We start from the raw sequence: 23,803 nt of genomic DNA, 5'->3' as shown, positions 1-23,803 counted from the left end.
CAGGGCTTTTTTTCGTTTGTTTTTCCTGGATTTCTAGAAAAGAGGCAATAAAAATACTTTGGCGTGGATTCAAGTGAGAAGCTTTAAAAATGAGGATCTCAGAAATGAAGGGCTCTGGAGATTCAGAAAGCCAGACTAAAAAGTCAAAGCAAAGCCAGTCTTAGTATTCACGCACGCCTCTGTCCTTTCACTCAATTTTATGTTAATTATAACGAGAAAAACAAAACAAAACAGGAACCAGAAGCCCTAGTCGGCTACAAGAAGTCAGACGCCGGTTCGACTCAGGTAAAACTTTCACAAAGGTCGCAGGGCCCGAATGGAACAGCCCAGGCTGGCGAAGTTCCCCCCAGTCCCCAAGGCGAGCCAGCGCCGCACACACCAGGCGAGTCCCCAGAGCAGCGTGCCTTCACGCTGTTTCTCACTAGCTGAGCCTGTTTAACCCTGAATCCGGGGCGGAGCTCTGCCTCTGCTGTGGGAACTGTAGAGAACTGCAGGAGACAATCTTTCTAGACAAGGCAGTGGAGGAGGAGGAGGACAGAGTGCATGGAGGGGACGGGCCTACGTGCACCGCGCACCTCGGGAGCCTGATCGTGCGTGGAACCGCTGCCTTGGGAAGACCTGGCCAGGAGAGATGTTTGGTTTCCACAAGCCAAAGATGTACTGAAGCATAGAGGGCTACTGCATCTGCTGGGCCAAGTCCTCTAGCTCCCGCTTCATCGACGGTAAGCGCTACAAGAAGGACTTCCAGAGCTGTTTTGGGTTGTATGAGACACGTTGCAGAGACATCTGCAACACCTGCGTCCTGCTGGTGAAAAGATGGAAGAAGCTACTGGCAGGATCAAAAAACAAACAAACAAACAAAACAAAACAAAACAAAACACCACAGGAATCACGTGGTAGATGCAAGGGCAGGACCCAGTCCAAAGACCACACTGAAACCAAAGCAAGTGAAGACTGGAAACAGGATGAAAGCAACCAGATCAGCAAATTGCAGAAGGAATTTAAACGTCCCAATTCTGATGCTCACAGACCCCCTCAGTGCCTCTCCAGCTCAGTCTCCTTGTTACAGTAACCAGTCTAGAGATGGCTTCCGGCTCCCATAGAACTCCGGTTTTTTCCCTTTTAGATCTCACCTACTGGAAGAGGCAGAAGATCTGCTGTGGAATCATCTACAAAGGGCGTTTTGGGGAAGTGCTCATAGACACGCACCTCTTCAAGCCTTGCTGCAACAGCAAGAAGGGGGCCGCCTAGCCGCTGGTGCCCCAGGGTCCCAAGCCGCTGCCCATGGCCCCTCAGAAGTGGTGGCCGCCGCCCACGGGGCCGGGCAGCAAAGCAGCAGAGATTCTGCAAAGACCACGAAGCGACAAACTGACCCTCTTAACGTTTTCACTTGGATACCTGCTATTCTGCCAAAAGACAATTTCTGGACTAGTTCTGAATGGGTTAGCTCCTCCCCCCCCACCCCAGTTCCACACATTCTGAAGCAAGTGTCTCCCTTACTGAAAGAAAGAATACGTATACATGATGTTTAAGATGCTGAATGCTGCTGTAAAGTGCTCTTTAAGTCTTTTTTTTTTTTTTTTAATTAAATCCCCTTCTAGTGAATTAGGAGAATTTCAGGGGACAGAGATGGGATCTGTTGTATGATAAGCCTATGTAGTTGTAGTCTTTCTGTACTGAGAAGCAGTGGTTGGAGCAGTTTCTAATTGGCTGGCAGCCCTAGTTTTCCCTCCTAACAGTAAATTGGTGGTAACCCGGTTACAGGACCCGCCCCTGGTGCTGGAATCCTGAGGCCTGGCCCAGGATCTGCGGGCTCAAACCCGTACTACTGATGATGAAGCTGGAGCGCATCCCGGGCAGGAGACGGTACCTTCTCAGCAGACAGAGAGGTCACTTAGCTGTATATGTTGCATCCAAGTCATCTCCTTCATGTTCATGTTTGATCCAGGTTTTAATTTCTGCGAGGCACCACATGTATTTCAACATATAGCTGACTCCGTTTTTCCTCCATTCTGCTAAAACTACTATTTTCAATGTATTTTGAAAAAGCTATTGTTTTCAATGACTGCTACTTTTCCAAATCCACCGACTTCTCTGCTTTTTCTACAAAAAAAAAAAAAAAATCCACTATAACACTCTGAAAATTTCATTAAAGTCAGTATCTCTCTTCTTCCTAAAATGCTCTTGATTTTCTTTGGTCTTTCCTAAGTCTACTTTTTTTGTTATTTTTCTCCATCTCCATTGCTGCACAGTATGAAAATATTTTGCCTACTGCATCATGTTACCATTATCTCTCAATGTCTGTTCCCTCAGTTTTAGGGTCTCCTCTGGTTATTTTTAGCCCCTCTTAGAAGAACTTATCTGGGTCTTGGTCTATCTAAACTGATGGCTACTAAAAATATTCCCAGTTCTAAATTTTCATCAGACTTCTAGGTTTTTATGTTTCATTATCCAACTGATCACTATCTCAACTGTGACACATCAGAACTACACGTGTTACATGACTTCTAAATTTTGTTTTTTGCAGTATTCTTTTTCTGTCTCAGCAAATTTCACTATCAGCCCATGGTTGCTTAATTTAACAGACTGTTACAGTCACTTTTTCCAGTGTCTCATTCAATCTACCAGTCATCTTTATTATTTATATTTCCAAATGGTGTCTAAATTCTACCCATCTTTCTTCATCACCCGGAATTAGTTTTGACTTCAACCATTTTTTTTACAGGCAGAGTGGACACTGAGAGAGAGAGACAGAGAGAGACAGCGGCTGGTGCGCTGCAACCAGCGCACTGCGCTGATCCGAAGGCAGGAGCCAGGTGCTTCTCCTGGTCTCCCATGCAGGTGCAGGGCCCAAGGACTTGGGCCATCCTCCACTGCACTCCCGGGCCATAGCAGAGAGCTGGACTGGAAGAGGGGCAACCGGGACAGAATTCGGCACCCTGACTGGGACTAGAACTCGATGTGCCGGGGCTGCTAGGCGGAGGATTAGCCTATTGAGCTGCGGTGCTGACCTTGGCTTCAACTGTTAAATGTTCCCCTTTTCAGCCATGTACACTACATATTTTCTAACATTAGGACCAAGTCTCACAAGTTGATTGCTTGTGAGCTGAATCTGAACCGTAGATGTTTTGTTCTTAGAATTTTTTTAATGATCCCAAACTTTACTTGTTCATATACTTGCATATTTCTTTTGTACAGCATTAAGCTTATTTCACTCATAAACGATCTAATACATGCTTTAAATCACAAGCATCTTTGTTTTAAAACTCAGAGATAGAGTAATACTTTTTTTAAGATTTATTTATTTATTTGAAAGAGTTACACAGAGAGGAGAGGCAGCTAGAGAGAGAGAGGTTTCCATCCAATAGTTCACTCCCCAATTGGCTGCAATGGCTAGAGCTGTGCTGATCTGAAGCCAGGAGCTTCTTCCAGGTCTCCCACACAGATGCAGGGGCTCAAGGACTTGGGCCATCTTCTAATGCTTTCCCAGGTCAGAGCAGAGAGCTCGATCAGAAGTGTAGCTGCCGGGTCACAAACCAGCACCCATATGGGATGTGGCACTTCAGGCCAGGGCGTTAACCCGTCAGGCCACAGCTTCAGCCCAACGGTAGGTAATGCTTTTAAAACTAAAATCAGAGCAAGTGCATTTAGCTGAGTGGTTGACACTTGCATTCCCCATCAGAATACCTGGGTTCAGTTCCCAGTTCTGGTGCCTGATTACAGTGTTTTGCTAATGCAGACTACAGGAGGTTGTGATGATAGCTGAAGTCATTCATGTGCAAGACTCTGATTGCATTCCTGGCTGTTTACTTTAGCCCTGGCCTAATAACCAGACAAATGTAGTTATTTCAGAAGTGAGCCAGTGCATGGTAGCTCTTTCTTTGTCTCTGTCCTCCTGTTTCTTGGTCTCTTTCAAGTAAATAAAAATTTAAAAAAAAGAAAATGAATTAATGTCAATTTAGTCTTTAGCCTAGAACCCTCCAACGATTTTTCATTGTGATAAGGGTGTTTTCCAAACTCTTGACCATGGTTTAGAATCCCATGCATGACATGTACCTTTCTTCATTGGTGTCTCCTAAATATCAGTTCAGGTAAATTAACTTTCCCCTGATTTTGTCAATCGTGCTCAGCTTATTTTAACTTAAGGACATCCATTTGCTCTTCCTTCATCTTGGAATGTCTTTTCCCATTCCTTTTCAAAGGCGTTCTGAGTCATTTGCTCAGAAATAAGTTCTATCGCATGATACAATTGTAATCCCTTACTAAGTAATATTCTACTTCAATCTATTTCTTTCATTTTTCATGCACTCATGCATATTTTATTTTATTACATTTTATTGTTAGTTTCCTCTTAAGAAAGTATAAACTTCATGAATGCAGGGAACTGGACTGTGTTGTTTATTGTAATACACACCATTTCAAGCACATAGGAACTATTGGGTTGACATTGTTGCAAAGTAGTTTAAGCCACCAGATGGCAGCATCCCAGCTTGGAGCAACTGGTTTGAATCTGGAGTTCTCTGCTGCTATCTTCTGATACGGTTTCCCAGATCTGTGTCCCGTAGGCAACAGGTAATAGCTTAAGTGCTTGGGACCTTTCCACCCATGACGGAGACCCAGATGCAGTTTCTGGCTCCTGGTTCCTGGTTCAGGTCTGTCGTATCTCTTCCTTCTCCCTCCTTACTTCTCTGTCATTTTGCCTTTTAATAAATAAATATTTTGGCCAGCGCCGCGGCTGACTAGGCTAATCCTCTGCCTTGCGGTCTGGCACACCGGGTTCTAGTCCTGGTCGGGGCGCCAGATTCTGTCCCGGTTGCCCCTCTTCCAGGCCAGCTCTCTGCTGTGGTGAGGGAGTGCAGTGGAGGATGGCCCAAATGCTTGGGCCCTGCACCCCATGGGAGACCAGGATAAGTACCTGACTCCTGCTATCGGATCAGCGCGGTGCGCCGGCCGCAGCACGCCTGCTGTGGCGGCCATTGGAGGGTGAACCAACGGCAAAGGAAGACCTTTCTCTCTGTCTCTCTCGCTGTCCACTCTGCCTGTGAAAAAATTTTAAAAAATTTAATATAAAAATATGAACTCAATAAATGTTAATATTCACCTAAATATTTAAAAGATTAATGCCATTCCATTTCATCTTATGTGAATTCCAGTGTGGTAGGCATTATATCAGATCATACCGCAATAGACAAATAGTTGTGAAACCAATGTGGAAATAAAGTGAAAAAGTCTGTATATAGTTTAAATGTAATTCTGATTTTTTTTGCTTTTTTACTTTATTTTTGCAAAATTAAATGATAAAAATATAGACATTGATTTAAGTCACATTTGCAATTTTTGTCAATTCATAAAATTGTGCATGCATTTCTGTCTTCTGTTTTTTGTCATTATGATTTACAAGAAGATTTTCAGCTACTCCAGATTCCCTGAACTCCTATCTCTTCCTTCATTAGGTGACAAAGTCTCTCTACTCTCTGCATGAATCATATTTTGGAAAGTCAAGGTGACCCTAGGAGGAACTCATTTATTTCTGGTCAGGCAGGGATCACAATCCTTTTCTGCCTACCATTCATTTGCTTAAAAGGGTTGTTCTATATTTGAGTACTTCAAACATTCATGGTCAAAGGAATTAAAATATAACTTTATTTTGATGTAAAAAATTGAAATTCATGTATCCATATGGTATCCAAGAAGTTCATTAAAAATGTGTCTTATGAAAATTCTATGCTTGGTTTCAAAAATTTTTGCACCAAATAGTTATAAAATATTTTGCACCAAATATTAATATTTTATAACTATTTGTCACAAAATGTTTGAAATGTCCCCATACATCATATACATTTTTATCTGTTTACTGTGGGAATACCATCTAGTCCTAGTCACTCATTCATAACTAAAAGGAGAAGTTACCTACTGAATTATAGTAACTATATGTCTATTCCACAGGCATAGAACTGATTATGTGGGAAAAATATATGGGGGCACTTCAAATGGTTTATGAAATAATGGAATTAAATATAATCTCATTTTGGTCAAGGAATTTCTGAAATTTATATATATATATATATATATAGTTTTCTTTTCTTCATGGGCTTTCAAATATTTATTTACTTACTTATTCAAAACTTAGAGTTATAGACATAGAGAGGAGGCACACACACATACACACAAAGAGGCCGTCCATCCACTGGTTCACTCCCCAAATGGCTGCAATAGCCAGGGCTGGGCCAGGCTGAAGCTAGGAGCTAGAAGCTTCATCCTGGTCTCCCGTGTGGATGCAGGGACCCGAGGATTTAGGTCATCCTCTGCTGCTTTTCAAGGCCATTAGCAGGGAGCTGGATCAGAAGTGGAGCAGCTGGGACTCGAACAGGCACCCACATGGGATGCTGGCACTGCAGACTGCAGCTTAACCCACTGCACCACAGTGCAAGCAACATTTTGAACTTTTTGAAGAACCTTGTATTAAGTAACCAGTTAAATCTTTATTAAATAAAGATGTGTTAAATAAAATAGCATTTCTTGATCCCAAATCCTAAAAATGCTATTTTATATATATGTTTTTCTTTGTCAAGTACAGTCTAATAAACTGGTGAAGGTTATGAAACGTGATTACAGTGCTCTTGTAGATGCCAGTAACTGCAGAGATTTTGTATTTTCATTGTCTTTATGGGATTGATTACCATAAAATTACATGCAAAATTCAAAGTTTACATAGCATTTAATTTAAAATGCAATAATTTAAACTTCAGAATAACAATCATTGTACAAGAACAGAAAAAGAAAATGTAACATGCTAAAAGGAAGGTTTTCTACTTAAACAAAAGAGTAAGAATATTTTTGGTTTTGCAAAGTCTTAATTTCAATTTAAATTTCCCCAAAACATTGCTACACAGTTCTACAAAGAAGTATATTCTTTAATTTTGATATGTGATCCTCATAAGAAAAAAGAATTATCACGTTTTGGTATGTGGAGTCATGAAGACTATAGTAAAAATTTTGCAAGGGGCCAATAATAATAATAAACATTCAGGAATCACAGCTATATTTTTAATACTATGCAGTCCCAAAGTATGAGCGTGACTGAGACTTATGTTGTGTGTGATGCTACAATGAGTGATGCATTGTCCGATGCACACAGACGTGCACTTATCTAAATAAACTCTAGACCATGGTGGCAGGTGCTGCTCCTCTCTTTCTGAAACATCATATTCAGCTTCTTCTGGCATATTGTCAGTAAGTTTTACTTTTCCTCATTTCTTGCTGCTCTCATTTTATACCTCTATTTAAAATTCATCAGTGATTTAATTAACCTCAAATACCACTCATAATCCAGCTGTCAGTGTTGGGGACTGAATAGCATCTGGGAATACAAAAACAAAACCAAAATGACAGTGCAACAGAGCATTAAAAGAGGTGGAGTGACAAATGGGAAAACACCTCTAGGAATTGGGAATTATCATAAGAGAACAATAGTTTGATGTTTTACCTAACTCAGAAGCATTTTGCATGATCAAATTCCACATGTACTTGTTTGCACGCTCTGGGAAATGCAGGCAGCACAGGCTGGTGAACACAGCACGTTGTTCCACGTCCTCAAGGTAATTAGGCAAGTTGGACAGCATTGTTTTTCACAATATATCATGGAGAAACACAATGATAATAAGGCAATTTTATGTAAGCTTCATCCTTTAAAGTAGGTAACTTATTTTCCTGAAAGGAATAACCCAAACTTCAAACAGTATCTCTACTACTAATTATGTTTCATGAGACATGAAAGAATGGGAAACATTGCCCTAGGTTCAGAGAAAAATTTGAGGTAGACATTGAATTTTAATTAAAAAGACTATTAGCATTTACAAAAAAAAATCTGGGCTTGTAATATTTCAAGTTTAGAAAATGATAATGTAAAACCATGTTAATGAAACATGAAGGATGAGATTCTTATCTGCCATAATGAAAACTTCAATTTTTCAACACACAGAAAAACTGTTTACCCACCAACCTATCCTGAAAGTTAAGTATGTTGACTGTCCAACAAATGTGCTGGTGAATAACAAGTTATTTACTAACTACGAATTAGTTTCTAATTTTAAGAATTATTTCCTGAAAATACTGTGTGGTTGTTTTCTTAAAAAATTCCCAGCTGATACTGACTTCCAGAGTGACCACAGAGTTCATAGTTAAGAGCAGGAACTGTGTCATCTACTAGCTGCATGACGTTCATTAAATTACTTACCTGTGTGCCTCATCTCTTCTCTGGTATAAAAAAAAAAAAATAGACTAATTGACAGGGCCAGCACTGTGATGTAGCTTGTAAAGCCACTGCCTGCAGTGCCAGCATCACATATGAGTGCCGGTTCAAGACCTGGCTGCTCCACTTGCAATCCAGTTCTCTGCTATGGCCTAGGAAAGCAGTGGAAGATGACCCAAGTTCTTGGGCCCCTGCACCTATGTGGGAGACCCCGTGGAAGCTCCTGGCTCCTGGCTTCAAATCAGTGCAGCTCCAGACGTTGTGGCCAATTGGGGAGTGAATCAGCGGATGGAAGACCTTTCTCTTTCTCTCTCTCACTCTCCCTCTCTATATCTCCGTGTCTCTTTGTGAAACTCTTTCAAATAAATAAATCTTAGAAAAAACAATTTAGACTAATTGATATATATACAAAGCTTAGGAAAACACTGAAGAGTGACATTGAGTTTCTACTGTAATTATTATTGTTGCTATGATTGGTATTTTAATTATGAATTAAGATTGATATTGATTAATTTTAATTTTAATTATTAATTTATCTCTTTTTTTAAAAAAAGAGCAGAGATTTATTTATCTATCATTTGGCAGAGTTACTGAGAGAGACAGAGAGAAAGAAATCCTCCATCTACTAGCCAGAGCTGGGCCAGGCGGAAGCCAGGAGCCTTGAACTTAATCTGGTTCCCCTAAGTGAGTGCAGAGTCCCAAGCACTTGGCCCATTTTCTGCTGTTTTCCCAGGCTCACTAACAGAGAGCTGTATCAGCAGTGTAGCATATGAAACTTGAACCAGAGCTCATATGGGTTCCCAGGATTATAGGCAACAGCTTAACTAACTGGGGCACAATGTAAGCACCATAATGGAAATAACTTTCAAAAGCTGTCTATTTTTCTAGATACAAGTTTATTTGCATTTTCCAGATTTCCTATAGGTAGGTATAGAATTGGATATAAATTAAGATGCACTGAGCATTACATACTTTAAAAAATTGACTTTCTTGAATTCTTCCAAATACCCCTGATATATATATTTATTTTTAACACCAGATAAAATTTCTAGTTAATTGTATTAAAGAACCTAGTAGACAGGATTTAGAATCATTACTTCAGATATGATTGCTGCCTTCACTTGCAGAATAGTAAATCATCAGGAACCTATGAAGTCCTACTTTAGCAGGAAATGACACTGAATTGAGCCATTATTATAACAAGAAAGGAGATGATGAAAAATAAAACAGTGAAAAAGAGCAATTTTAGAAATATAAGATATAATTCAGGAATTTTTTCATTTTCAAAGGCCTTTGTATTTCAAAATGGTGAAGGAATTATTTACTTGATTTCATGTAGCACATATATTGAGTTTATTTTCTAACTGAGAGAATATTTTCCTCATTCAGTATTTTTTCTAAAAATCGAATATTTAAATATTTTTCCTATTACATAGCACACACTTTATGGCCTTTATAAAATTAATCTACTTAATATGAAAATTAACTTCTGCAGCCTCAATATTCCCAGCTCTCACTAGACAGATAAAGAGGAAAGCTAGAATACAGCATAAGAAAGAAAACTGGGGCCCAGCATTGTGGCACAGCAAGTAAAGCTGCTGCCTGTGGTGCTGGCATCCCACAGGTGCACCAGTTCATGTCTCGGCTGCTCCACTTCCAGTCCAGCTCCTTACTAATGGCCTGGGATAAAGCAGCAGAGGATGGCCCAAGTATGTGGGCCCCTGCCATCTACAGGGGAACTGGATGAAGTGCCTTTCTCCTGACTTCAACCATCTTGGGGATGAACCAGCAAGTGGAAGATTCTTTTTGTCAGTCTCTCCCTCCCTGGGCAACTTTGCCTTTCTAAATAAATAAATCTTAAAAAGAAAAGAAAAGAAAATTGACCAAATTAAGCATCTTGGTTTTTATCTATAAATAACTTAACTATCATCTCCCTATCCTCTTGTTAACTTATAGTTTCTTATTTGAATGTTGAAATCTCATGTAGAATGTCTAAAAGCTTCAGGAATTCTACATGTGGCCATATGCACTCCTGGGGAATTGGCAAACATTATGAGAAAACATGAGTAAAAAGTACTTACTTTTAAAAGTTAGGGATTCACGGCCCAAATCAGATTCTCAAAGTGACCTACAAATCAAATTATAAATAATAAATATCATCTAATTAAATACACCAGTAAATATATTTTTTGCATATTAGGAGTCTCCAAAGCATTCGTGAAGCAAGTCTCATGAGAAAACATGCATGGAGTTCAAAAAAAATTTTGAGTCATTGCACGTAAAGCCGCTGCCTGCATATGGGTGAAGGTTCAAGTCCCGGCTGCTCCACTTCCAATCCAGATTTCTGCTATGACCTGGGAAAACAGTAGAAGATGGCTCAAGTCCTTGGGCCCCTACATCCATGTGGGAAGACCTGGAAGAAGCTTCTGGCTGCTGGTTTCGGATTGGTGCAGCTCCGGTCATTGGGGATAGTTAAGGAGTGAACCAGCGGATGGAAGACATCTCTTTCTGCCTCTCCTTCTCCCTCTGTGTAATTTAAATTTCAAATAAATAATTAAATCTTTGAAAAAATTTGTGAAACAAAATAAACATTTTAATTCCATTTTCCAAAAACCTTTTAAAGTAAGCTTATACATAACTACATATTAATAGATAGAGAGAAAGGGAGAAAGAGAGTGTTAAAGTTCCATGTCAAAGAGAAAAATTATTATCATCTTTTTAAGTTTACTTGTACTAATTCATAATAAGATACTTTTAAACACTTCTCAGTCTTTAATACTGCTGCTTCTCAGAGTTTGATTTCTTAAATGTAGTTTTGTGTTGACAGAAAAGAAGTATCTTTGTTAATTCTTAATTCATTCCAAAAATTAAACATAGAAAAGATATCTTCCATCTGCTGGTTCTTTCCTCAAATGCCTGTAACAGCCAATAATGGGCCAGGTTGAAGCCAGGAGACTGGAAGTCAATCCAAGTCTCCCACATGGATGGCAGGGATCCAGATATTGAGCCATTGTTTGCTGCTCCCCAGGGTTTGCACTAGAAGGAGACCCCCCCCCCCACCATCACTCTGATAAGGGATTGTCCATTCCTAGACTCCCCCCCATCACTCTGATATGGGATTGTCCCTTGCTGGACTCTCCCCCCTCATCACTCTGATAAGGGATTGTCCATTCCTAGACTCCCCCCCCCCCCATCACTCTGATATGGGATTGTTCCTTGCTGGACTCTCCCCCCTCATCACTCTGATGAGGGATTGTCCATTCCTAGACTCCCACCCCCCATCACTCTGAGATGGGATTGTCCCTTGCTGGACTCCCCCCCCCCCATATGGGTGCAGGGGCCCAAGCACTTGGGCCATCTTCTACTGCTTTCCCAGGCCATAGCAGAGAGCTGGACTGGCAGAGAACCAGGTAAGATTTGAGCTGGCCTCCATATGTGATGCCTTTGCTGCAGGTGGAGACTTAGCCTACCATACCACAGTAATGGCCCTGACTAAAGATTATCTTAAAATAATAGCTTTAAGGTAAAGCTTCAAAACCATAATGTAGGAAACTTGTCTCTTTAATTGACTCAAGCATCTAGGTGTATAAAAATAATTTTTAGATCTATTGGTGAAGACACCATTTAGGATGACTGTATCCCATATCAGAGTGTTATTTAAATTAAGCACCACAGAATATCTGGGTTTGAGACCTAACTACTGGCTCCAGTTTCTTGTTTATGAAGAGCCCCTAAGGCAGCAGGCATGGCTCAGGTTCTTGAGTTACTGCAACCCATGTGGAAGACCTGGATTGAGTTTTCAACTGCTAGCTTCCACTTGGCCAAGTCCTGACTGTGAATGTTGTGTTTATTTGTCAAGTGACCAGTGAATAGCAGCTGTCTCTCTTGGTCTATCTATTTGTCTATGTCTGTCTTCCTCTCAGATAGATAAAATAAAATTATTTTCAAGTATTTAAAAATTCATGAGATGTCTTGATATGAAAATAATCATTTAAATTTCACAGTGACAAATTTATTAGCAATTTTGCTTATAAATTGAAGACAATATTTCTGCATAATTATTAGAAGAGCTTTAAATACTAAATATTGGTATAGCTCCCATATTTGATATTTAATATCTTGCCAATTTTTACTGTATGCCCTAAAAGGACTATAAAATAAAAAATATATTTGAAACCCAGATACAAGGGTTTAGTTTCTGAAGAATTATTATTAACATAAATATTCTTGAAAAACTTACACCCCAATATTAAAAATTACTCCACTATCTTCACTATAACTTTGATGTATATATGATTTATCTTGCAACAAATATATAATGATTAGAATATATTATGAAGAAGGATATTGAAAAATGTCTATTACATTTAACTAATGTAATAATAATATTGAGACTTTTTATTTCCTCATATTCAGTTGCTCCAAATCATTGAAATACTACAAACTTCATTAATGTATTAAAGATTCTAGGATATTCATACTAGTCCTAATCTCTGTGCTTACTTTCTACATATGACTATCATAAAAATCACTAATTGTGGCCACCATTGTGGCATGGCAGGTAAAACTTCCAAGTATTATGCCACCATCACATATGAGTGCTGGTTTGTGTACCAGATGCTCCACTTCCAATCCAGCTTCCTGCTAATGTCCTAGGGAAAAGAGCAGAAGATGGCCCAAATGTTTGTCACCCACATGGACGACCTGGAAGAAGCTCCTGGATCCTAGCTTTGTCTTGTCCTAGCCTTGGTCATTGTGACCATCTAGGGAGTAAACCTAGTGATTAAAGTGTTGATTAAGACACTCACATCTCATATCAGAATCCCTGTGTTTGACACATGGTTCTGCTCCATCTTCCAGCTTCCTGAATACAGACCCTGGGAGGCAGTAATGATTACTCTGTAATTGGGATCCTGCCATCCACTTGGGAGATCTGGGTTGAATTGCTGGCTACAGACTCCTACTTCTTACCAAGGTCATCTCAGTTATGTGCAATTGAATTAATGGATGGTGGTTAGTTCTCTACTATTTATTTGCCTATCAAATCAAAAAGCAAGAAAGAAAGCATTATGATAATCAATGTGACCTATGAAACTAAATCAGGCTGTTTAGGTAAATGGGCATGCTTCAGAAAACTGTTACCACTGCTATGAACTAAAGAGTACTGAAAAAAATGTATAGCACAAGTGAAAGATGACAGTTTCTAGATAGAGTAATAGCACATAGAATACTTTTTCATGATATGCTGATTTGATCAAGATATTAATCACCTTCACATCACCACAGTAAGTTATCTGTTACACACCACTTTTTAAGTAAAGGGAGAATTAGCTAAGACACAGTTTTAGAGGTTCAAGTCAAGATTGAAGAATTCAATGGTTTAGCCTCTGATGAGAGTGGTGGATTTTGGCCCATCATTGTGGAATGCCTGTGAAATCAGAAGGTCACATATAAAACATGAGAGCGGAGATAGATAGAAGAGATAAAGATAGATAGATAAAGGGAGACAAAGAAATAAATGTGGGTTCCCTAATCCATGGCACACTCCTCAAGACTCAAGAACCTTCCACTGGGGCTGGTGCTGTGGTGTAGTAGGTTAAGCTTCTGCCTGGAGCGCCAGCATCCCATATGGGCACTGATTTGAATCCTGACTGCTCTTCTTCTGATCAGGGTCTCTGCTATCACCTGGGAAAGCAGTAGAAGTGGCCTTTTCTAAAGATTGCACTACCTCCCAATATTCAGAGCCATTCGGAGCTCCAGTACTCAAACTTATGGAACTTGGGGGAACATCAAAACTAATTTGCACACTATCACAATCAAATTTGTATTTAAGAAAGTAACATTAAGATGGCGGAATAGTGAGGGTGCGCACCGATAGTCCGGGAAAATTTAGTTTAATAAAAGGGGAGTTACGGTAGCCGCAGAAAATAGAACCAAAAAAAAATTGCAGGGGAAACCCTTCTGGATGGAGCAGGCGTGAATCGGAGTACCTACTGGGAGAACAAGGTCGCCCACCGCGCGGAAGCCAAGTCGCGGGACCCAGCCGCAGAAGGCCCAGGGTCTGCGCAACAGTGCTCCAAGGGGAGTGCATGCCACACAGACAACAGCAGGGAGACTTGGGACGCTCAGGGCTCCGAGTCCACACATCGGCGCTGGAAGGGGAGGTGAGCTCAATAACCCGAGACATTGGTGGGGAAACGGGGGTCAGAATCTAGAGGGGGGCCGGAAAGTGCAGCAAACTCACTACTGGAAAGAAGGAAAAAAAAAAGCTTCGGGGTTTCTCTTCCCCCTAACCTTGCAAAGGTTACAAGGCTGCAAGGCTTGAAGAATTCCCAAGAGACAAAGAGCAGGCCTCCTCTTTGGATTTACATATCAATGGGGGAGAGTTAAGGAACTGAGTCACTACAATTCAGTAGCCTAGGCAACCCAGTGGGAGCCCAGAGGAGCCAAAGACTGGAACACCTGCCCTGCGGTGTTACTTACCCCCTGAATAAATAAAATAAATAAATAAATAAAAAGAGAGAGATTTACCACGCATAACCTGAGGGTGTCACCTTTGCACACCCTTAACCAGGAAGAACCAGGCAGAGCTCTCAGGCCGCACCCATCTCAAGCCTCCAAGGCTCCTCCAACAGCAGGCAGTCCACTTAACACGGACATATTATTAAAAAAAAAAAAAGAAAAAAAAAAACGCACAGTGACGCAAGAAGAATTAACTATGCCGCGTAATGAACACAGAAATAGAGGGAGCAAGATCAACGATGACACTATGATGCCTCCAAATAAGCAAAACACCCCAAGCCAAGAGTATGAAGATGATGAGATAGAAGAAATGCAAGATACGGATTTCAAAAAATTTATGATAAGAACATTTAGAAGTTTTCAAAAGCAAATCCTTGAACTACAGAAATCCTTAATGGACAAGATTGAAAATCTCTCTTGTGAAAATGAAATTTTAAGGAAGAGTCAAAATGAAACTCAGAAACTAGTAGAACAGGAAAGTGTAATAGTCAAGAGAAATCAAAATGAAATGAAGAGCTCAATAGATCAAATGACAAACACATTAGAAAGCCTTAAAAACAGAATGGGTGAAGCAGAAGAGAGAATATCGGACTTAGAAGATAGAGCACAGGAAAACATACAGTCAAACCAAAGAAAAGAAGAGGAAATTAGAAATCTAAAAATATTGTTGGGAATCTACAGGATACTATTAAAAAAACCAACATTCGAGTTCTAGGAGCTCCTGAAGGCATGGAGAGAAAGAAAGGATTGGAAGGCCTTTTTAGTGAGATACTAGCAGAGAACTTTCCAGGTTTGGAGAAGGACAGAGATATCCTAGTACAGGAAGCTCATAGAACCCCCAATAAACATGACCAAAAGAGATCCTCACCACGACACGTGGTAATTAAACTTACCACAGTGAAACATAAAGAAAAGATCCTAAAATGTGCAAGAGAGAAACGTCAGATTACTCTCAGAGGATCTCCAATCAGACTCACAGCTGACTTCTCATCAGAAACCCTACAAGCTAGGAGGGAATGGCGAGACATAGCACAGGTGCTAAGAGAGAAAAATTGCCAGCCCAGAATATTATATCCTGCCAAGCTCTCATTTGTGAATGAAGGTGAAATAAAGACCTTTCATAGCAAACAGAAATTGAAAGACTTTGTGGCCACTCCTCCGGCCCTGCAAAAGATACTTAAAGATGTGCTACACTCAGAAACACAGAAACACGGCCATCAATATGAAAGAAGGGAAAGGAAGAACACCTACCAGTAAAAGAGCATGGGAAGCTCAAAGCATATACTAGAAAATATTTCCGGGAAAATGGCAGGGCAAAGTCACTACGTATCAATTGTCACATTGAACATTAATGGTCTGAATTCTTCAGTTAAAAGACACCGTTTGGCTGACTGGCTCACAGAACACAACCCAACTATTTGTTGCCTACAAGAAACACATCTCTCTAACAAAGAGGCATGCAGACTGAAAGTGAAAGGTTGGAAAAAGATATTCCATGCCAACAGAAACCAAAAAAAAGCAGGTGTAGCCATATTAATATCAGACAAAATAAACTTTAATACAAAAACTGTTAAGAGAGACAAGGGTTCAATTCAACAGGAATATGTAACTATTATAAATGTATATGCACCTAATTACAGGGCACCGGTCTATTTAAAAGATATGTTAAGGGACTTAAAGGGAGATTTAGATTCCAATACAATAGTACTGGGGGACTTCAATACTCCACTCTCAGAAATAGACAGATCATCCGGACAGAAGATCAACAAGGAAAGAGCAGATTTAATTGACACTATTGCCCAAATGGATCTAACAGATATCTACAGAACTTTCAACCCTACATCTACAGACTTCACATTCTTCTCAGCAGCGCATGGAACCTTCTCTAGGATTGATCACATACTAGGCCATAAAGCAAGTCTCAGCAAATTTAAAAGAATTAGAATCATACCATGCAGCTTCTCAGACCACAGCGGGATGAAGCTGGAAATTAGCAACTCAGGAAACCCCAGAAAGTATGCAAACACATGGAGACTGAACAACATGCTCCTGAATGAACACTGGGTCATTCAAGAAATCAAAAGAGAAATCAGAAACTTTCTGGAAGTAAATGAAGACAACAACACAACATATCAAAACTTATGGGATACAGCAAAAGCAGTATTGAGAGGCAAATTTATAGCAATAGGTGCCTATATCAAGAAATTGGAAAGGTACCAAATAAATGAGCTTTCAGCGCACCTCAAGGACCTAGAAAAACTGCAGCAAACCAAACCCAAATCTAGTAGGAGAAGAGAAATAATTAAAACCAGAGAAGAAATTAACAGGATTGAATCCAAAATAACATTACAAAAAATCAGCCAAGCGAGAAGCTGGTTTTTTGAAAAAATAAACAAAATTGACACCCCATTGGCCCAACTAACTAAAAAAAGAAGAGAAAAGACCCAAATCAATAAAATCAGAGATGAAAAAGGAAACGTAACAACAGACACCACAGAAATAAAAAGAATCATCAGAAATTACTACAAGGACCTGTATGCCAGCAAACAGGAAAACCTATCAGAAATGGATAGATTCCTGGACACATGCAATCTACCAAAATTGAACCATGAAGACATCGAAAACCTAAATAGACCCATAACTGAGACAGAAATGGAAACAGTAATAAAGGCCTTCCCAACAAAGAAAAGCCCAGGACCAGATGGATTCACTGCTGAATTCTACTAGACATTTAAAGAAGAACTAATCCCATTTCTTCTCAAACTATTCAGAACAATCGAAGAAGAGGGAATCCTCCCAAATTCTTTCTATGAAGCCAGCATCACCTTAATCCCTAAGCCAGAGAAAGATGCAGCACTGAAAGAAAATTACAGACCAATATCCCTGATGAACATAGATGCAAAAATCCTCAATAAAATTCTGGCCAATAGAATACAACAACACATCAGGAAAATCATCCACCCAGACCAAGTGGGATTCATCCCTGGTATGCAGGGATGGTTCAACATTCGCAAATCAATCAATGTGATTCACCACATTAACAGACTGCAGAAGAAAAACCATATGGTTATCTCAATTGATGCAGAGAAAGCATTTGATAAGATTCAACACCCTTTCATGATGAAAACTCTAAGCAAATTGGGTATAGAAGGAACATTCCTCAATATAATCAAAGCAATTTATAAAAAACCCACAGCCAGCATCCTATTGAATGGGGAAAAGTTGGAAGCATTTCCACTGAAATCTGGCACCAGGCAGGGATGCCCACTCTCACCACTGCTATTTAACATAGTTTTGGAAGTTTTAGCCAGAGCCATCAGACAAGAAAAAGAAATCAAAGGAATACAAATCAAGAAGGAAGAAGTCAAACTATCCCTCTTTGCAGACGATATGATTCTGTACTTAGAGGATCCAAAGAACTCTACTAAGAGACTATTGGAACTCATAGAGGAGTTTGGCAAAGTGGCAGGATATAAAATCAATGCACAAAAATCAACAGCCTTTGTATACACAAGTAATGCCATGACTGAGAAAGAACTGCTAAGATCAATCCCATTCACAATAGCTACAAAAACAATCAAATACCTTGGAATAAACTTAACCAAGGACGTTAAAGATCTCTACGATGAAAATTACAAAACCTTAAAGAAAGAAATAGAAGAGGATACCAAAAAAAATGGAAAAATCTTCCATGCTCATGGATTGGAAGAATCAACATCATCAAAATGTCCATTCTCCCAAAAGCAATTTATAGATTCAATGCAATCCCAATCAAGATACCAAAGACATTCTTCGCAGATCTAGAAAAAATGATGCTGAAATTCATATGGAGGCACAAGAGACCTCAAATAGCTAAAGCAATCTTGTACAACAAAAACAAAGCCGGAGGCATCACAATACCAGACTTCAGGACATACTACAGGGCAGTTGTAATCAAAACAGCATGGTACTGGTACAGAAACAGATGGATAGACCAATGGAACAGAATTGAAACACCAGAAATCAATCCAAACATCTACAGCCAACTTATATTTGATCAAGGATCTAAAACTAATTCCTGGAGCAAGGACAGTCTATTCAATAAATGGTGCTGGGAAAACTGGATTTCCACGTGCAGAAGCATGAAGCAAGACCCCTACCTTACACCTTACACAAAAATCCACTCAACGTGGATTAAAGACCTAAATCTACGTCCTGACACCATTAAGTTATTAGAGAACATTGGAGAAACCCTTCAAGATATTGGCACAGGCAAAGAATTTCTGGAAAAGACCCGGGAGGCACAGACAGTCAAAGCCAAAATCAACTCTTGGGATTGCATCAAATTGAGAAGTTTCTGTACTTCAAAAAACACAGTCAGGAGAGTGAAGAGACAACCGTCAGAATGGGAAAAAATATTTGCAAATTATGCAACAGATAAAGGGTTAATAACCAGAATCTACAAAGAGATCAAGAAACTCCACAAAAACAAACCCAACAACCCACTTAAGAGATGGGCCAAGGACTTCAATAGACATTTTTCAAAAGAGGAAATCCAAATGGCCAACAGGCACATGAAAAAATGTTCAAGGTCATTAGCAATCAGGGAAATGCAAATCAAAACCACAATGAGGTTTACCTCACCCCGGTTAGAATGGCTCACATACAGAAATCTACCAACAACAGATGCTCGCGAGGATGTGGGGAAAAAGGGACACTAACCCACTGTTGGTGGGAATGCAAACTGGTCAAGCCACTATGGAAATCAGTCTGGAGATTCCTCAGAAACCTGAAGATAACCCTACCGTTCGACCCAGCCATCCCACTCCTTGGAATTTACCCAAAGGAGTTTAAATTGATAAAGAAAAAAGCGGTCTGCACCCTAATGTTTATTGCAGCACAATTCACAATAGCCAAGACCTGGAACCAACCTAAATGCCCATCATTGGTAGACTGGATAAAGAAATTATGGGATATGTATTCTTTAGAATACTATACCGCAGTAAGAAACAACGAAATCCAGTCATTTGCAACAAAATGGAGGAATCTGGAACACATCATGCTGAGTGAAGTAAGCCAGTCCCAAAGGGACAAATACCATATGTTCTCCCTGATCGGTGACAACTGACTGAACACCAAAAAGGAAACCTCCTGAAGTGAAATGGACAGTATGAGAAATGGTGACTTGATCAGCATAGCCCTGACTGCTAATGGACAACTTAATACATTATCCCTCTTAGTATTTTTTTTGTCTGTTCTACTTAATATGACTGGTTTAATTCTGTAATTATCACACAGTAATTCTTAAGTGTTGAAAATTAACTGAAATGTGATCCCTGTTAAACATAAGAGTGGGAATAAGAGAGAGAAGAGATGTATAATTTGGGGCATGCTCGGGCTGACTTGCCCCAATTGGTAGAGTTGGAATCATACCAGGGGATTCCAGTTCAATCCCATCAAGGTGGCAGGTGCCAATGCCATCTCACTATTCCAAGTGATCAATTTCAGTTCACAATTGATCATAATGAAAGGACTAAGAGTCAAAGGGAGCACATAAACAAGTCTAGTATCTGCTAACACTAACCGATAGAATAAATGAAGGGGAGAGTGATCCAACATGGGAAGTGAGATACTCAGCAGACTCATAGAGTGGCGGATGTCCTAAATAGCACTCTGGCCTCAGAATCAGCCCTAAAGGCACTCGGATCTGGCTGAAAAGCCCATGAGAGTATTTCAGGCATGGAAAGCCAAGACACTCTGGCAAAAAGATCTCTGTGAGTGAGATCCCAGTGGAAAGAACAGGTCTTCAAAGAGGGAGGTGCCTTTCTCTGAAGGGAGGAGAGAACCTCCACTTTGACTATGACCGTGTCTAAACAAGATAAGAGTCGGAGAACTCAAGGGGCTTCCATAGCCTTGGAAACTCATGACTGGTGCATAGGGAGATTACTGATGCCATAAACAGGAGTGTCAATTTGTAAAGTCAACAACAGGAGTCACTGTGCACTTACTCCTCATGTACGATCTCTGTCCTTAATGTGCTGTACACTGAGGCTTAATGCTATAACGAGTACTCAAACAGTATATTTCACTTTGTGTTTCTATGGGGGTGCAAACGATTGAAATCTTTACTTAATGTACACTAAACTGATCTTCTGTAAAAAAAAAAAAAAAGAAATTATCAATTCCCAACTTGACTCTCACTGGGATTAAACATGACAATAGGTCTGATCTGATTTCATCATCATTTAAAAAAAATCATCTATTATTTTTCACTTTATGTTTCTGTGTGGGAACAAACTGTTGAAATCCTTACTTAAGGTATACTAAACTGATCTTCTGTATATTAAGATAATCGAAAATGAATCTTGATGTGAATGGAAGGGGAGAGGGAGTGGGAAAGGGGAGGGTTGTGGGTGGGAGGGACGGTATGGGGGGGAAAGCCATTGTAACCCATGAGTCGTACTTTGGAAATTTATATTCATTAAATAAAAGATAAAAAAAAAGAAAGTAACATTGACTGTATTGCAGATTATAGTGTGATGAAGGACAATCAAAAGCTGGTTAAATATGAGTTTTACAAAACTCCACAGAAGAGTATGGTTTTCTATTGTAAAGCAGTATCATTGAGAATGGAGAGAAAAGATAATTTCAGGAACTAGTGAAAACATACTTTGAATAGGAATTAATCTTTCTAAATATATATATGAGTAGAAAGTGTGTTAAGGGTTTATTGTTATTTAACTTTCTGCTTCATATATGTTGGTATTATTGGTTCTGTTATTTTAGGTATAAACTACAGGAAGAGAAATTTGTGAAGTGTCATAAATTGATTAATGAGTATATTAAATGTGAGTTGTCATTGAGGTATTAAAACCATTTTGACTGATAGAAATTATAGTTCTTGAGGTGTGGATAAAGATTTCAGATTTTTTTAGGGAAGTCATGACTATACAGATAGGCAACAACCAAACACAAAGTGGTAAAGAATCTCCAATTGTAAATATGTATGAAAAATCATGTAGGGGATGCCATTTTTACATAGTAGGTTAAGCTACCACATTACAATGCTGACATTTTATATTAGAATGCCTGCTCAAGTCCTGGCTACTCTGCTTCTGATCCAGCTTCCTGTTTTTGTGCCTGGGAAGGCAGTGGAAGATGGGCTGAGTACTTGAGCCCCTACCACCCATGTGAGAGACCAGGGTGGAATTCCTGACTATTTGGAGAATGAATCAGCAAGACATGGAAGATGTCTTTCTCTCTCTCTCTCTCTCCTTTAAATACATAAACAAGTATTTAACTTATACAAAAAATAATACAGCATGTAGCAAAGTTCACCCTTCACCCTGAAACACTACTCACCATTACTAGAGATGGCCAGAATGTGGCTTTGTCTAGGTAGAAGCTTTGCAAAAGCAACAAATCCTTCTGAAGCATTTCTTCCCTGAAATCACAACAGATCCAATTCTGGGATAAGAAAGAGGAACATTAAATATAATCTAGCTACAAAAGGGTTTTATTCACTAATAGTTTTAGAAAACTTTATATTGGCAAATCATGTGTTCAAACATCTAAACCAAAATTCTAAGATCATTCATCTCTACACAAACAAAATAACTTTGTCCAAGATGAACTTAAAATAATTTAGAGCATAGACTCCACTGAATATGCTAAAGCCTGTGAAATACAAATCCATGCCTAGCATCGAAAAATCACAGCCAACAGAGCATAGGCTGACATCTAGCCTTACAAAGCCACGGTACAGAGATGGAATCAGGTACAGAAATTACCCAATTAAATATATCTTTAAAATTTTTAGATAGCTGTGTTTATTAATTTTAATGATATATATTATGGAATATATAAATATATTAAGGGATATTTATAATGGAATAATTACAATGGGACATACAGACACACACATATACATAGATAATATATATATATATATATATAACTATGGTTGAAATATATTCTTAATAGGCAGGAAATAATTTTTTGGAAATTTTTTAAAAGCAAAGTTTTTGGATTTATTTAAGCAGTCAGGTTTTTGAGTACTCAATATCAGTTTACATGATCAAAAAAGAATATATACCGTACATGCATCACTGAAAAGACACACATACATTACATTTAATTTTATTTTTTCATGATTTTTTGAATCCCCTCGGATAGGCAGTAAGAAATTGTGTCTTAAACACACCTGTATTGAAATTGGTTACCCTCATTATTCACTCTTTAGTCTCTGTAAGCTGGAGTTTGCTATTCTTGGCACTCTCATCTTTCTCTCTTAAGTCTATGAGAGCTGCAGTTTGCTCTTCTCTGAGTGAGAGAAGAGATGCACATTCTCTATAAGTGTTTGATCAATTTCTCCAGTATCTGTGAATATATCATGTACCTTCTCACATCTTGACTGTTACTCCATGATGCCTTCCTGCTTGAGATTGTCTCCAAATACTCAAATATGAACATTTCATTCCCTTACCTCTTCATGTAGGTTTTCAAATTTCAATCTTCTATCATAACCTTAATTTAATACTTCACCTGTACTTTCAGATTATTGTACTCTCTACTTATGTACCTTCCTTATTTTTTCTTTATAATGATACCTATCATATAAAATATGTTATAATTTTATTTGTTCATTGACCAGCATTAGTATGTGATCCTCTTTAAATCATGAGTTGTATTTATTTTTTCCTCATTGCTATATTCTCAGAGTTCAAAAACAATACTTTATTGAATTGCAAATACCCAATAAATGTAGATTTATTAAAATCATATAGTTCTAATTTCTGTAATTAAAAATGAAAGATTAAAAATGATTGTCACAAAGAGTTAAGGGAGAATTGATAGTTACAAGCTTAAAAACAATGTTTTGAGATTAATGCAAGAGAAGTCTTGAAAACAGCAAACTATTAAAAAAAAAAACTACGTGTGGATCTCAAAATATTTTACACCAAAATAAACTTATTGCTTAATTCCAATTTCTACAAAATGCTTGAAGTTCCCACATATTAATTAGCATACTCATATTTCATAAATGCTCTT

The 23,803-nt window shown here is 38.9% G+C and overlaps 1 pseudogene; it reads left to right on the top strand.

Moving 5' to 3' along the window:
- Window positions 1-631: 631 nt before the first annotated feature.
- Window positions 632-1,482, top strand: LOC108178043 (SIN3-HDAC complex-associated factor pseudogene; annotated as a pseudogene).
- The last annotated feature ends 22,321 nt before the right edge of the window (window positions 1,483-23,803 follow it).

The sequence above is a fragment of the Oryctolagus cuniculus genome, chromosome 8 (genome assembly GCF_051225735.1).
Source record: "Oryctolagus cuniculus isolate XC-2025 breed Fujian yellow rabbit chromosome 8, ASM5122573v1, whole genome shotgun sequence".
NCBI classification, from domain to species: Eukaryota; Metazoa; Chordata; class Mammalia; order Lagomorpha; family Leporidae; genus Oryctolagus; species Oryctolagus cuniculus.
This window is presented reverse-complemented; position numbering and strand designations above follow the sequence as displayed.